The following is a 14,772-nucleotide window of genomic DNA, read 5'->3' on the forward strand; positions in this document are numbered from 1 at the left end:
CACAAATTGAGGAGTTTTATATTGTTTATTTATTTATTTTTTTTTTTGGTCTTTTTGCCTTCTCCAGGGCCACTCTGGCGGCATATGGAGGTTCCCAGGCTAGGGGTCGAATCAGAGCTGTAGCCACTGGCCTACGCCAGAGCCACAGCAACGCAGGATCCGAGCCACATCTGCAGCCTACACCACAGCTCACGGCAACACCAGATCCTTAACCCACTGAGCAAAGCCAGGGATCGAACCCGCAACCTCATGGTTCCTAGTCAGATTCGTTAACCACTGTGCCACGACAGGAACTCCTATATTGTTCACTTTAAGAAATTAAAAAGTAACTATATTCATCCCAAATTTCTCTATAAAATTAGTGTAATTTTAATCAAAATGAAATTGGGATTTTTTTTAATTTCTGAAGTTTACTCCAAAATTCAAGTTGAATAGTAAGACCAAGAATAGCCAAGGCAGTGTTTGAATAAGAAGTATAAATTTACTGTATGAAATGTCAAGATGGAGAGTTCCTTTTGTGGCTCAGCGGTTAATGAACCCGACTAGGATCAATGAAGATGCCATTTTGACCCCTGGCCTCAGTAAGTGGGTTAAGGATCCGGCGTTGCGGCGACCTGTGGTATAGGTCACAGACACGGCTCAGACCCTGTATTCCTGTGGCTGTGGCATGGCTGGCATCCATAGCTCTGATTTGACCCCTAGCCTGGGAACTTCCATATGCTGTAGATGAAGTCTTAAAAAGAAAAAAAAAAAAAAAAAAAAAGCAAATGTCAAGATGGATGAATGATTAAGCTACAATAATTCAGATAGCATAGCACTGGTACAGGTAAAGACAAATATGTCAAAAAAAACAAGAGTAGATAATTCATCAATAGCCTCGGCATATGTGGAAGTTTATAGTCTAAATAAATGATATTTGATATAATATGGCATTGCAAATCAGTAGGGAATGGATGAAATATTTGATAAATTGCGCTTTGCTAATATTGAGGGAGGAAGATAAAATTACACCGCCACCCCACATTGTAACCAAAATAAAGGAAAAGCAAAACTATAAAATATCTAGAGGAAAATATAAGAAAATGTCTTCATACACAGGGATTGGAAAAGTATATCTCAAATGAGCCAAGAAAAGTATAAAACATAAAGAACTACGAATTCATGCTACTTCATGCTTTTGTAAAGAGACTGCTCCAGTCTGTAACTGACTGTCTTTTTCTTAACAACTTATAAGAGACTTTATATATATTCAATCATATATGTATATAAATATCAAAAAAAAAAGAACCACTAATTCAAATTTAGGAACATCTACATGGCAAAAATGCATCATTATAAAGATTTAAATATCTGTATATATGGAAAACAAATAAACCAAAAGAGGATTAGTATCCAGATTGTCTTTTTTTAAAGCTATCAAATTAATAAGAAAAAATAAACAACACAACAGAAAATTGGGCAAAGGATATTAACAGGGACTTCAAAGTAAAGGAAAACAGCATGGCCAATAAAATCATGAAAAGATGTTCAACTCATATGAAATCAGAGAAATGTAAATTAATAATATATTTCTTAGTCAAAAGATACAAAACTATTAAACTCTTAACAAGAATTGTCAAGAACATGGAGAAAGAGGAAATCCCATTCACTGTCAGTGAGGCTGTAAATCACTATTATAAAAAATGTAAAGTTGACTCATTAATTCCACTTACAAGTATAGAGCCAAGAAGATGCATACAGAGTTATTCAGTGAAGCATTATTTATTTTTAAAAAACATACGGGAACACTTAAATACCAAAATGGGAAAGAATAACCCAGTTATGGTATCCTGTAACCCTGATTACAGGAGAGTAATCAAAGTGAACAAACCAACTCTAAATAATTCATTTTGTTTCCTGAAGCAAGCACTTAGATTCTTTCAGCTTCTTGTTTGCTGTTTTTATTTCAATCTGTAACGTAGAAAATCAACCTCCCAAGGTGAAATGGACGAGAATAAGTACATCTCTTTAAAAGTAAGAAAGGCAGCTAGGGAGGAATGAAGAAAGGAATTAACCGACCAAATGAGGGCTTGGCTCTCATTAAAGAGGTAATCATAAACAAGACTCGCCACATGAATCTACCAACATCCCTCATTTCAAAACATCCACAGGCTCAGGACCATTACTCAATGTAAAATATTATGAAATAGGAATTATACACACTTTGCTGTACAGTAGAAATTGGAGCAACATTGTAAAACAACTATAATTTTTTAAAAGATGGAAAAAAGAAAAAAGGAATTATACTCAAGTAGCCTGTAAAGTTACGACTTTTCACTATTTTTAGTTTTTATTTTGTGCTGAGTGGGAGCTTCTGATGACTCCAAGGGTTGGAAAATCAGGAACCATCTTTCTTAATATTTAGCATCTATCTAAGAAGAAAACCATCCTGAATATGAAGCCCACTTCTAGGAGGCTATTAAGCTATCTTGAGAAGTCAAATTAGAACTTTTTTGGGAGAAATTTTAAACTAAGTAGTGCTGATTTCCCATAAACTATGAGTCTGTCAACTTCACAAGTGATAAAAGGACATATGAACTTCAATCATGAAGTGTGTTTGAGAAAATACTTGACTCTACTATAGCAGAGACTATAATGAAGGCCCTGACAAGGGGCAAAAGAAACAAGAGAACCCCTGGTTTGGACACAGCCTACAAGCCCCTTGCACTAATGCTCTGGCCATCAATACAATATTGAGAATAAATAAAACATAACAAACTATAAAGATGCTTCAGAAGCAATCATAATGGTCAAGTAAAGTGAAAACACATTAAAAAGTGAGTTGATTACTCAGCTAACATCTATGACAACTTGTAGACGTGAAGAAAAATACATTGGAGAACATCAGACAATGAGTGTTCATTTGAAGTAAAACATCATTTAAAAAAAAGTGTCACAAAGTAAGTGCACTAGTGCCTAAAGCTAAAAGGTGTTGAAACTTATACCTAGGAAAGAAACCAACCATATTTAGTAACAAAAATACAAAACAAATAGCAAAAGGTCCAGAAATTCTTCCCCCATAACATTTCCTTCCTACTCCAGTTGTGAAGTACAAAAGATTATTCAAAGCAATAGACTTGCAAAGCCTACTTTAGGAAATAATTGCTTTTATTATTGAGAGGTTTTAAATGTCATTGGTACCAGAATTCACTTTCAAAAGCAAAACATAAAGCCAATTAATGTAGGATAACTAAAGAAGGCTATAATAGATATATATTAAACTTGTATGTTTATGTGTTTTAGTAATAAAAACAATTTATTCTCTTAATATAAGCATTGTTAAATAAATTCATATTATATATAATATTGAGCTGCTCACAAGTCTTTCCTGTTAGTTATCCTAAGACTAGCAGCAGAGAGGCTGATACAGAAATATCACGATGTTGAAAGCTCAAGAAGAGGTATCCAGTCTTATTCCTTCCCCAGAGCATTTAATTCAATCCTCAACACACAATAGGTCCTTAATACATATTCACTGATATGAGTAGCATACTTGTTAAGAAGCACTGAATGAAAATTTTTTAATGTATTACCACTTATTTTATGAATAATAATAAAGTACCTCATAAAGGTTTTAAATGTAATTCATCTTTACAGAAGTTTTTCTCTTCAATACAAAATACTACATAACAAAAAAAAAGAAGAAATGCAAGATAATTCCATTCTAAAGAAATATAGCTTAAGTTAAAGGAACTCCAAAACAACAAAAAATAGCACACACTATTAGGAACCTAAAGAAACTAGTTTATACCACCACCTAGTGGCCACAGAACAGAGCACAAAGAAAGCACTTACCCAGGGGTGTCCTCCATAGTTTACATGTGGGGCTACTTCCCTCCTATGCAGCTCTGCCAGCCTTGGATCCACCTCCCCTGCTTCCTTCTGCAGATTTGATGAGCTTGACCTATGGACAAAACCAAGCAGAGACACCATCAAGCAGACTGCTGCCTTTGCCTGCTTCCTATAATTCCCTCCATGCTTTAATTGATATCTATTTGTTCTGTGCAGTGTAAAATGCACTTCCACTGTCATGGAACAAGAGGGACAATAATTTTAAATTGTTCAGAAAAACCTCATACAGGATTACTAATGATATAAATTTATAAAACAGTTTGGTACCATTAGTAAAGATAAGTATGATATATCTTACTAGGTACATATGCTAAAGCAGTGGTTCATAACCTTGTAACTGGAGGTTAGGGTCTATGGTCAGGGTGTATGGATAGAATACAGAGAGTCTGGTAACTTGAATGGGAAAAAGTTACATTTTTAATTAAAGCCATCAATTTTCTATCTGAAAATAAGCATCTCCTTTGATTATGAAGGTAGGCAACAACTCACAATATTATTAGCAAGACTAGTGACTCTGTGACCAATAAAACCATATTGTTAGATTCCATTAACAGATAAAATTTATTTTTATGATTATTACTAATTTAAAATTATATCTCATATCCACTGATAGATCTTAGTATCTTTTTTTTTTTTTTTTTGTCTTTTTGCCTTCTCTAGGGCCACTCCGGCAGCATATGGAGGTTCCCAGGCTAGGGGTCTAATTGGAGCTATAGCCACTGGCCTACATCAGAGCCACAGCAACGTGGGATCCGAGCCAAGTCTGCGACCTACACCACAGCTCACAGAAACACCGGATCCTTAACCCCCTGAGCAAGGCCAGGGATCGAACCCACAACCTCATGGTTCCTAGTCGGATTCGTTAACCACTGCGCCATGACAGGAACTCCAGACCTTAGTATCTTAATAAAGAAGGATGTCTATTTCTTTTTGAATAATTTGCTTTTATATTGTGCCAGCTTTTTTGAGAAATTATTGATATATAATATTGTATACATCTAAGGTGTACAATGTGATGATTTGATAAACATATATACTGCAAAATGATTAAGGTTAGTTAACACATCCATCACTTCACATAGTTACCTTAGTGTGTGTGTAATGAGAACTTCTGAGATCTAGTCTGTTACATCCTTTAAGTATTTAATATAATTCTATCTTGATAATTCTAGTCAAATTTGTTATCTTTGCATTTGTTTCTTCATAATTTTTTCTCTGTGACCCTATTCATTTGTTGCACATTTTAAAATATTTGAAGTCTATAGATTCATAAGTTTTTTAAATGGTTTCTTGACACAAAAAAGGTCTGAAATGCAGGAAAGGATCAAGATGGCAGAGGAGTAAGACATCACACTCACCTTCTCCCACAAACACATCAAAAAAACACAATTACATATAGAACAATTCACAGAAGATCTACTGAATGCTGGCAGAAGAACTTAAACCTCCAAAAAGGTCAAGAAACCCTCAACATAACTGGGTAGAACAAAAGAAAAAAAGAGAAAGAAAAGGAATCAGGACAGGACTATCATTCCTGAGAGGAAGCTGTGAAAGAGAAAAGGAACCCACACCCTGTGGAGCCACCTAACTGACAGGGAGATCAGCCAAGAAGGAGGGACCTTAAAGTCACCAGGAAAGCATAGCAGCAGGTGGACTGAGGAGAGCAAAGCAAAATGAGAGCCGCAAAGATCATATGCACCACAGCCCCTAATATCACAGCCTGAGATGCTCAGGTGGGGGCTGGGTACTGAGACTCAGTCTCCAGAGGTAGTTCCAGGGAGAGGACTAGGGTTGGCTGTGTGGAGAGATAGCCTGAGGGGCTGGGAAGCAGTGTTCCACAGCAGAGGGAACCCAGGAGGAGGTCTGGGCCTGCAGGAGAAGCAAGATGCCATTGTTGGGGAGGGCGAGAGGAGGAGGGGTGAATCACCATAGGATCTCCCTGCACACATGGGCTCTAAGAGGGAAGGGCACTTCTGGCATGGGATACAGGTGGCAAGAGGCCACTTGCTTGTGCTATGTGAGACCAGGCACCTCTTGTGTGGCATAAGGGCAGCAGGGGACTAAGGGCGAATCAGTGTCTCATGTGTGATCTACAGGCAGCAGGGACAAACCACAGCAGTCATCTCAGAAACCAGAGGGAGGCATGGCCTGCCACCACTAGTGGTCTGTAAACAGGCTCCACCTGTACCCCCAGTCACCTCATATGTCAGCAAAAAAGAGGACACTGCAACTGAGCAGCACCCATTGTTACTCTCACTCCCCTGGGAACACACTCGCCCTGCTGCTGCCACTGCCAAACACTCTGGGCAGTGCCCGCACATACCTAATCACTGTCACTTCCCAGGATCTTGCAACTAGGAGTAGCCTGTGCAGCACATCCTGCATGGGTTAAGCAGGACAGGGTGCCTCGTGCATGGCCTACAGGTGGTAGGAGCAAAACACTGCAGTTATCTCTGACTCCAGAGGTGGGTGTGGCCTGCAACCACTGGGGGTCTGTGAACAGGCACTACTTATGGCCCCCATAACCTCAAAAGGAGGTCACTGTGACCAAACCCCACCCATTGTTGCTCTCACTAGCCTGTGAACTCACACACCCTGCACTGCCACTGCCAACTGTTCCAGGCACCATCTACATCTGCCTGAGACTCATTACCACTTCCCAGGGCCCTGTAATTAGGAGTAGCTTGCACCACCTCTCCAGCAAGTCCTTGCTACTGTCAAGAGCCCAGCAACCAGGCACTGACTACTAGCCCTGCCCATTGCCTCCTTCTCCCTGGAAACACACTCAGGGGGATAAAAGCCTACTCACCCAAAGAAAATACCAAAATCCCTTGTCAAAAATAAATATTAACCACCACCCTGCCCCCCGCAGTAAAATACAAAAGGGAACTCTTGCATAGAAATAGCCCTCCAAGACTACAGTAGTTAGTTTCCCTAAACTCACAGAAAGAGAAAAACATAAGTGAAATGAAGAAGCTCGGGAAGCATTCCAAGTTAAAAGAATAGGAGAATTCATCTGAAGCAGCAAACAATGAAACAGACCTCTGCAGTCTAATAGACATTGAGCTCAAAAGGAAGGTAATGAAAATACTGAAGGGATTAAGGATGAATATTAAGGGATTAAGTGCAGATATAAACAGTAATACAAATTACTTTAGAAAGGAAATAGAAAATATGAAAAGGAGCCTGGAAAAAACAGAAAATTGATTTGCAGAGACAAAACTAAGTTAAAGGCACTAAAGAATAGAATGAATAATGTGAAGGAATGAATTAGCGACTTGGAAGATAGAATAATGGAAATCACCCAATCAGGACAGCAAACAGAAAACCAAATGAAAAAAAACCTGAAAGCAATATAAGAGATCCATGGGATAATATAAAGTGGGCCAACCTACACATAATAGGAATTCTAGAAGGAGAAGAAAAAAAAAAAGGAGATTGAAAATATATTTGAAAAAATTACGGCTGAAAACTTTCCAAACCTAAAGAATACAGATATCAAGATACAGGAAGCAAAGAAGGCCCCAAACAAGTTGAATCCAAACATGCCCACACCAAGACATATTATAATAAAAATGGCAAAAGTTAAAGATAAGAAGAGAATTCTAAAGGCAACAAGAGAAAAACAAAGTGTTAATTATAAGGGAACCCCCATAAGGCTATCAGCTGATTTCTCTACAGAAACACTACAGACCAGAAGAGAGTGGCAAGATATATTCAAAGTTCTAAAAGGGAAAAAAAAAAAATGCAGCCTAGAATACTCTACCCAGCAAGAATATCTTTTAAAACACAAGTAGAAATAAGAATTTCTCCAAAAAACAAAAGCTAAAAGAATACAGTAATCCTAAACCCATTCTAAAAGAAATACTGAAAGGGCTTCCCCTAAATAAAAAGGAAGTAAGAAGAAATAGGATGGAGGAAATCACAATTGGAAAGCAATCACTTAGGTCAGTATACAGATCTAAAAGGGGAAGAAAAAAAAACCTATTGTAAAAGTAACAATAAACACAAGGAACAGCAAAATGAGAACATGAGGATGTTAAAAAAGGACTTCATGGGGGAGGAAAGTAAGAAAATCTAGATTCTTTTTTTTTTTAATAATGTGTTTGAGTTTATATGACTATCAGGCTAAAGCAAGCAGATGTAGGAAGGGATTAACAAACTTGAAAAACAGGGCAACCACAAATCAAAACTAAACATTACATTCATAAAAACTAAAAAGTACACAAGCATAAAATAAAAGGAAATCATCCAACCAAAAAAAGAAAGGAGAAACATAGAATCAACTGGAAACAAGGTTTAAAATGGCAATAAATACATATTTATCAATAACTACCTTAAATGTCAATGGACTGAATGCTCCAATCAAAAGACACAGAGTGGCAGATTGGATAAAAAAAGCAAGAGCCTACAAGACACTGTCTACAAGAGACTCACCTTAGGGCAAAGGACACATATAGATTGAAAGTGAGGGGATGGGAAAAGATATTTCGTGCCAATGGAAAAGACAGGAAAACAGGAGTTGCAATGCTCATATCAGACAAGACAGACTTTAAAATGAAGGCCATAAGGAAAGACAAAGAAGGACACTATTTAATGATAAAAGGATCCATTCGCGAGGAGGATGTTACAATCATCCTCCTAATATAGGAGCACCCAGATACACACAACAAATACTAAGACATACAAGGAGAAATTGTTGGGAATACAATAATAGTAGGAGACTTTAACAACCCACTCACATCAATGGACAGATCCTCTAGATAGAAAATCAGTAAGGCCCCAGAGATCCTAAATGACACAATAGAACAGTTAGATCTCATTGATATTTTCAGGATATTACATCCAAAAAAATCAGAATATACATTCTTTTCAAGTGCATATAGAACATTCTCAAGGATTGACCACATACTGGGGCACAAAACTAACCTCACCAAATTTAAGAGTATAGAAATTATTTCAAATATCTTCTCTGACCACAATGGCATGAAATTAGAAATCAACCACAGGAAAAGAAATGAGAAAAAACTGACTACATGGAAACTAAATAACATGCTACTAAAAGAAACAAATGGGTCAACAAGGAAATCAAAAAGGAAATTAAAAAATACCTCAAGACAAATGATAATGAAGACACAAACATTCAAAATCTTTGGGATGCTGCAAAAGCAGTGCTTAGAGGGAGATTCAGAGTGATACAGGCCTTCCTCTAAAAAGAAGAAAAATCTAAAATTGACAACTTAACCCACCATCTAAATGAATTAGAAAAAGAACAAAAAAAAAAAAAGGAAGGAAATCATAAAGATCAGAGAGGAAATCAATAAAATAGAGATTCAAGAAACAATAGAAAAAATCAATAAAACAAAGAGCTAGTTCTTTGAAAGGGTAAACAAAATTGACAAACCTCTAGCCAGATTCACTAATAAGAGGAGAGAAAGAATCCAAATAAACAAAATAATAAATGAAAAAGAAGGAGTTTCCATCATGGCGCAGCAGAAACGAATCCGACTAGGAACCATGAGGTTGCAGGTTTGATCCTTGGCCTCACTCAGTGGGTTAAGGAACAGGAGTTGCCGTGAGCTGTGGTGTAGGTTGCAGACACAGCTCGGATCCCAAGTTGCTGTGGCTGTGGGGTAGGCCAGCAGCTACCGTTCCAATTGGACCCCTAGCCTGGGAACCTCCATATGCCCTGGGTGTGGCCCTGAAAAGACAAAAAGAAAAAAAAAAGCCAAAAATAAATAAATAAATGAAGAAGAAATCTCAATGGATATTGAAGAAATATAATAAAACTGTAAGAGTATACTATGAACAATTATATGCCAAAAAATTTCACAACCTAGAAGAAATGGTAAACTTTCTAGAGACTTACAGCCCACCAAAACTGAATCAAGAAGAAATAGATCAAGTGAACAGACCAATCACTAGAAACGAAATTGAATATGTAATAAAAATGCTCTCTACAAATAAAAGTCCAAGACCAGATGGCTTCCCAGACGAATTCTATCAAACATACCAAGAAGAACTTAAACCCATCCTTCTTAAAATTTTCCAAAAAGTTGAAAAAGAAGAAACACTCCTAAAAACATTCTATGAAGCCACCATCACTCTAATGCCAAAACCAAAGATACTTTCAAAAAAGAAAATTATAGGCCAATATCTTTGATGACTATAGATGCAAAAATTCTCAACAAAATTTTAGCCAACCGAATCCAACAACATATAAAAAAGATCATACACCATGACCAAGCGGGATTCATCCCAGGTGCACAAGGATGGTTCAAACACATGCAAATCAATTTATGTCATATATGCCACAATAACAAAAGAAAAGCCAAAAACCACATGGTCATCTCAATAGATGCAGAAAAAGCATTTGACAAATTCCAATATCCATTTATGATAAAAAAAAAAAAACCAACAACCCAACTGAAAAATGGGCAAAAGACCTGAATAGACATTTCTCCAAAGAAGATATACAGATGGCCAACAAGCACATGAAAAAATGCTCAACATCACTAATTATTAGAGAAAAGCAAGTCAAAACTACTACAAGGTACCATCTCACACCAGTCAGAATGACCATCATTAACAAGTCAACAAATAACAAGTGCTGGAAAGGGTGTGGAGAAAAGAGTACCCTCCTACACTATTGGTGGGAATGTAAATTGGTAAAACCACTGTGTAAAACAGTATGGAGGTACCTCAGAAAACTAAATATATACAACTACCACATGATCGAGCAATCCCACTCTTGGGCATATATCTGGACAAAACTTTCCTTGAAAAATATATATCCACCCATATGTTCATTGCAGCACTATTCACAATAGTCAAGACATGGAACCAACCTAAATGTCCATCAACAAATGAATGGATTAAGAAAATGTGTTATACATACACAATGGAATACTACTCAGCCATAAATAGAACAAAATAATATCATTTGCAGCAATATGGATGGATCTAGAGACTCTCATACTAAGTGAAGTAAGTCAGAAAGACAAACACCAAAAGATATCACCTATATCTGGAATCCAACATACGGCACAAATAAACCTTTCCACAGAAAAGAAATTCATGGAGAACAGACTTGTGGTTGCCAAGTGGGAGCGGGAGGGAGTGGGATGGACTGGGAGTCTGGGGTTAATAGATGCAAACTATTCCATTTGGAGTAGATAAGCAATGAGATCCTGTTGTATAGCACAGAGAACTACATCTAGTCACTGATGATGGAGCATGATGGAGGATTATGTGAGAAAAAGAATGTTTATTTATTTATTTATTTATTTATTTTGCCATTTCTTGAGCCGCTCCCGTGGCGTATGGAGGTTCCCAGGCTAGGGATCTAATCGGAGCTGTAGCTGCCAGCCTATGCCAGAGCCACAGCAATGCTGGACCCGAGCCAAGTCTGTGACCTACACCACAGCTCACGGCAACGCCAGATCGTTAACCCGCTGAGCAAGGGCAGGGATCGAACCCGCAACCTCAGTGTTCCTAGTCGGATTCCTCAACCACTGCGCCACCACAGGAACTCCCAAGAATGTATATTTAAAAAGCAATTTCCCAAACTTGATGATGTTTGCCAAAAAAAACAGGATGTTACTATAAATTTTCTAAACCTGTAATCAAATTTGTGAAGTAGGAAATCTGTACTTGGTTTCAGAAATATTGGAAACATACGCCTCAGGACCTAAATGAACTTGCTGGAATTAAAGTACAAAAAAGAAAAAAAAAGGAAAAAGGAAAGGTCTGAAACGCCTGGCTTAGAGAAGTTCTTCCACTGGAAACAGAAGACATCTACAAAGAAAGTCAAACGGCTTTGTCCATAATGCCCAGTGGACAAAGAAATTAAGGTATGGAATACTAACAGCAGAGAAATGAATTAATTACTGTAATTGCTTAACACTGGTCCTTTTCAAAAGCCTAAAATTAAAGAATTATGTGTCAAAATAATAAAAACAATCTGATTTCATTTAAAGAAATTTATAAAACAGACAAACCAAAACAATATATTGCTTAGTATATAGACAAATGCAAATTGAAAAAAAAAACTTAATGATCAACACAAAATTCTGGATTGTGGTTACTTGAAAGAAATTATGGCTATGTATTGGAGGGAGGAAAGCATGATCAAGAAGGAATATGTATTGAGTATCTAAAGTTGTGGCAATATTTTATTTCTAAAGCTTGGCAGGGGTACAAGCGTTCACTTTTTATTATTTTCTTTAAAGTGTACATAAATTAAATACACTTTTGTATCTACAATAAATGCTCCATGTTACCTCCAACAGCTCATTTCTGTCTACCCAATCTATATAACCAACCAGTTTCTCTACATCACATCACATTAGCCCATTTTAATAATCCATTTTTTTGGTATTATTTTTCTAGCTTTGGACTAACTGTTTTTTGGACTACTTGTCAGACATTAGGATATAAAACAATAATTTTCAAAATGCTTATCTTACTTATTTTCCAGGCATTTTAGGGATAAACAAGTAGTCACCGAAAAATATTCCTTTTTAAATGCTGTTTAGAGACTATTTACCACCACAAATCTAAAACTATCTTAGAGATCACACACTTTTTTTTTTTTTAATGGTAAACTGAACTAATTCTACAATCTGCCTTTAAATCCTGGCTGGACTACCTAGCAGGTATAAGCCTGAGAAAATAATTTAATCTCTCAGAATCTCACCTTTTTCTATTATAAAATGGAGATAAAGTTTAACTTATAGAATTCTGAGGATAATTAAATCCTGTGAGATACTAAATGGGAGATTGTCTTAGGCAACCAATGTATATCTATCTCTAAGTTGTAGCCATAAAAATTTTATTCCTATTTTGTAAGCATTCTCCTTTTGCAAATATTCTTGAAAGTCTCCTTTTTCTCTTGGTTGGATGAAATTAATGATGAGACTCTAGAGGATGGCAAAGCCACAGCATGGAAGAAATCTATGTCCTTAAGCTGTATAGGAGCGTTGCTTGTCAACTAAAAAACCCTACTTTGGATTCTCCTAAAAAATAAAATGTTATGGAGTTCCTATTGTGGCTCACTGGTAATGAACCCAACTATAATCCATGAGGACATGGATTTGATCCCTGGCCTCACTCAATGGGTGAAGGATCTGTCGTTGCCATGAGGTATGGTGTAGGTTGCATACACGGCTGGGATCCCACGTTGCTGTGGTGTAGGATGGAGGCTGCAGCTCCAATTCGACCCCTAGCCTGAGAACTTCCATAGGCCACAAGTGCACCCCCCAAAAAAAGGAAAAATAATAATAATAAATAAAATACAGTAATGTTTGAATTAGAATTAGAATTAGAACACACTTTTGGTGTCAATTTGTAACAGCAAATTAGCCTATACCAATTAATATATTCTTCAAAGATACTAACAAATACTAAGATCTCTGGCAAAAAAAAAAATTAGTTTCCACCATGGGACCTAATCAAACTGAAAAGCTTTTGCACAGCAAAGGAAACCCAAAAGAAAACAAAAAGACAACTTTCAGAATGGGAGAAAATAGTTTCAAATGATGCAACTGACAAGGGCTTAATCTCTAGAATATATAAACAAATTATACAACTCAACAGCAAAAAAGCCAATCAATCAATGGAAAAATGGGCAAAAGACCTGAATAGACTGTTCTCCAAGGAAGATATACAGATGGCCAGCAAACACATGAAAAAATGCTCAACATCGCTGATTATAAGAGAAACGCAAATCAAAACTACCATGAGATACCACCTCACACCAGTCAGAATGGCCATCATTAAGAAGTCCACAAATAACAAGCGCTGGAGGGGCTGTGGAGAAAAGGGAACCCTACTGCACTGTTGGTGGGAATGTAAGCTGGTACAGCCACTATGGGGAACAGTTTGGAGATACCTTAGAAATCTATACATAGAATTACCATATGACCCCACAATCCCACTCTTGGGCATCTATCCAGACAAAACTCTACTTAAAAGAGACACAGGCACCCACATGTTCATTGCAGCACTATTCACAATAGCCAGGACATGGAAACAACCCAAATGTCCATCGACAGAGGATTGGATTCGGAAGAGGTGGTATATATACACAATGGAATACTACTCGGCCATAAAAAAGAATGACATAATGCCATTTGCAGCAACATGGATGGAACTAGAGAATCTCATCCTGAGTGAAATGAGCCAGAAAGACAAAGACAAATACCATATGATATCACTTATAACTGGAATCTAATATCCAGCACAAATGAACATCTCCTCAGAAAAGAAAATCATGGACTTGGAGAAGAGACTTGTGGCTACCTGATGGGAGGGAGAGGGAGTAGGAGGGATCGGGAGCTTGGGCTTATCAGACACAACCTAGAATAGATTTACAAGGAGATCCTGCTGAATAGCATGAGAACTATGTCTAGATACTCATGTTGCAACAGAAGAAAGAGTGGGGGAAAAACTGTAATTGCAATGTATACATGTAAGGATAACTTGATCCCCTTGCTGTACAGTGGGAAAATAAAAAATAAAAAAAAAAGGAAAAAAAAGTTTCCAAATTGAGGTGGATCTACTGAATGAGACACAATAGATGAAAAAAGACCTATTCCAAGGAATAGTATGATGAAATTTCAGAAAATCAGAGATAATAAGAAAAATACAAAAAATTTACAGAGAGCAACAAGTCACATACAAAGGATCAGGATCAGAATGGGATGAATTACTTATTAGAAACTTTTATGCAATGGAGCAGTGCCTTTTAAAAAATGAGGAAAATTATTTCCAAAGTAGAATTTTATATCTACCCAAACTATAAATTAAGAGAAGACATTTTTAGACATGCAAGTCTCAAAAGTTTACTTCCCACGTACCCTCTCCTAAAATGAGGAAAAG

This window comes from Sus scrofa, chromosome 1 (assembly GCF_000003025.6).
Source record: "Sus scrofa isolate TJ Tabasco breed Duroc chromosome 1, Sscrofa11.1, whole genome shotgun sequence".
Taxonomy (NCBI): Eukaryota; Metazoa; Chordata; class Mammalia; order Artiodactyla; family Suidae; genus Sus; species Sus scrofa.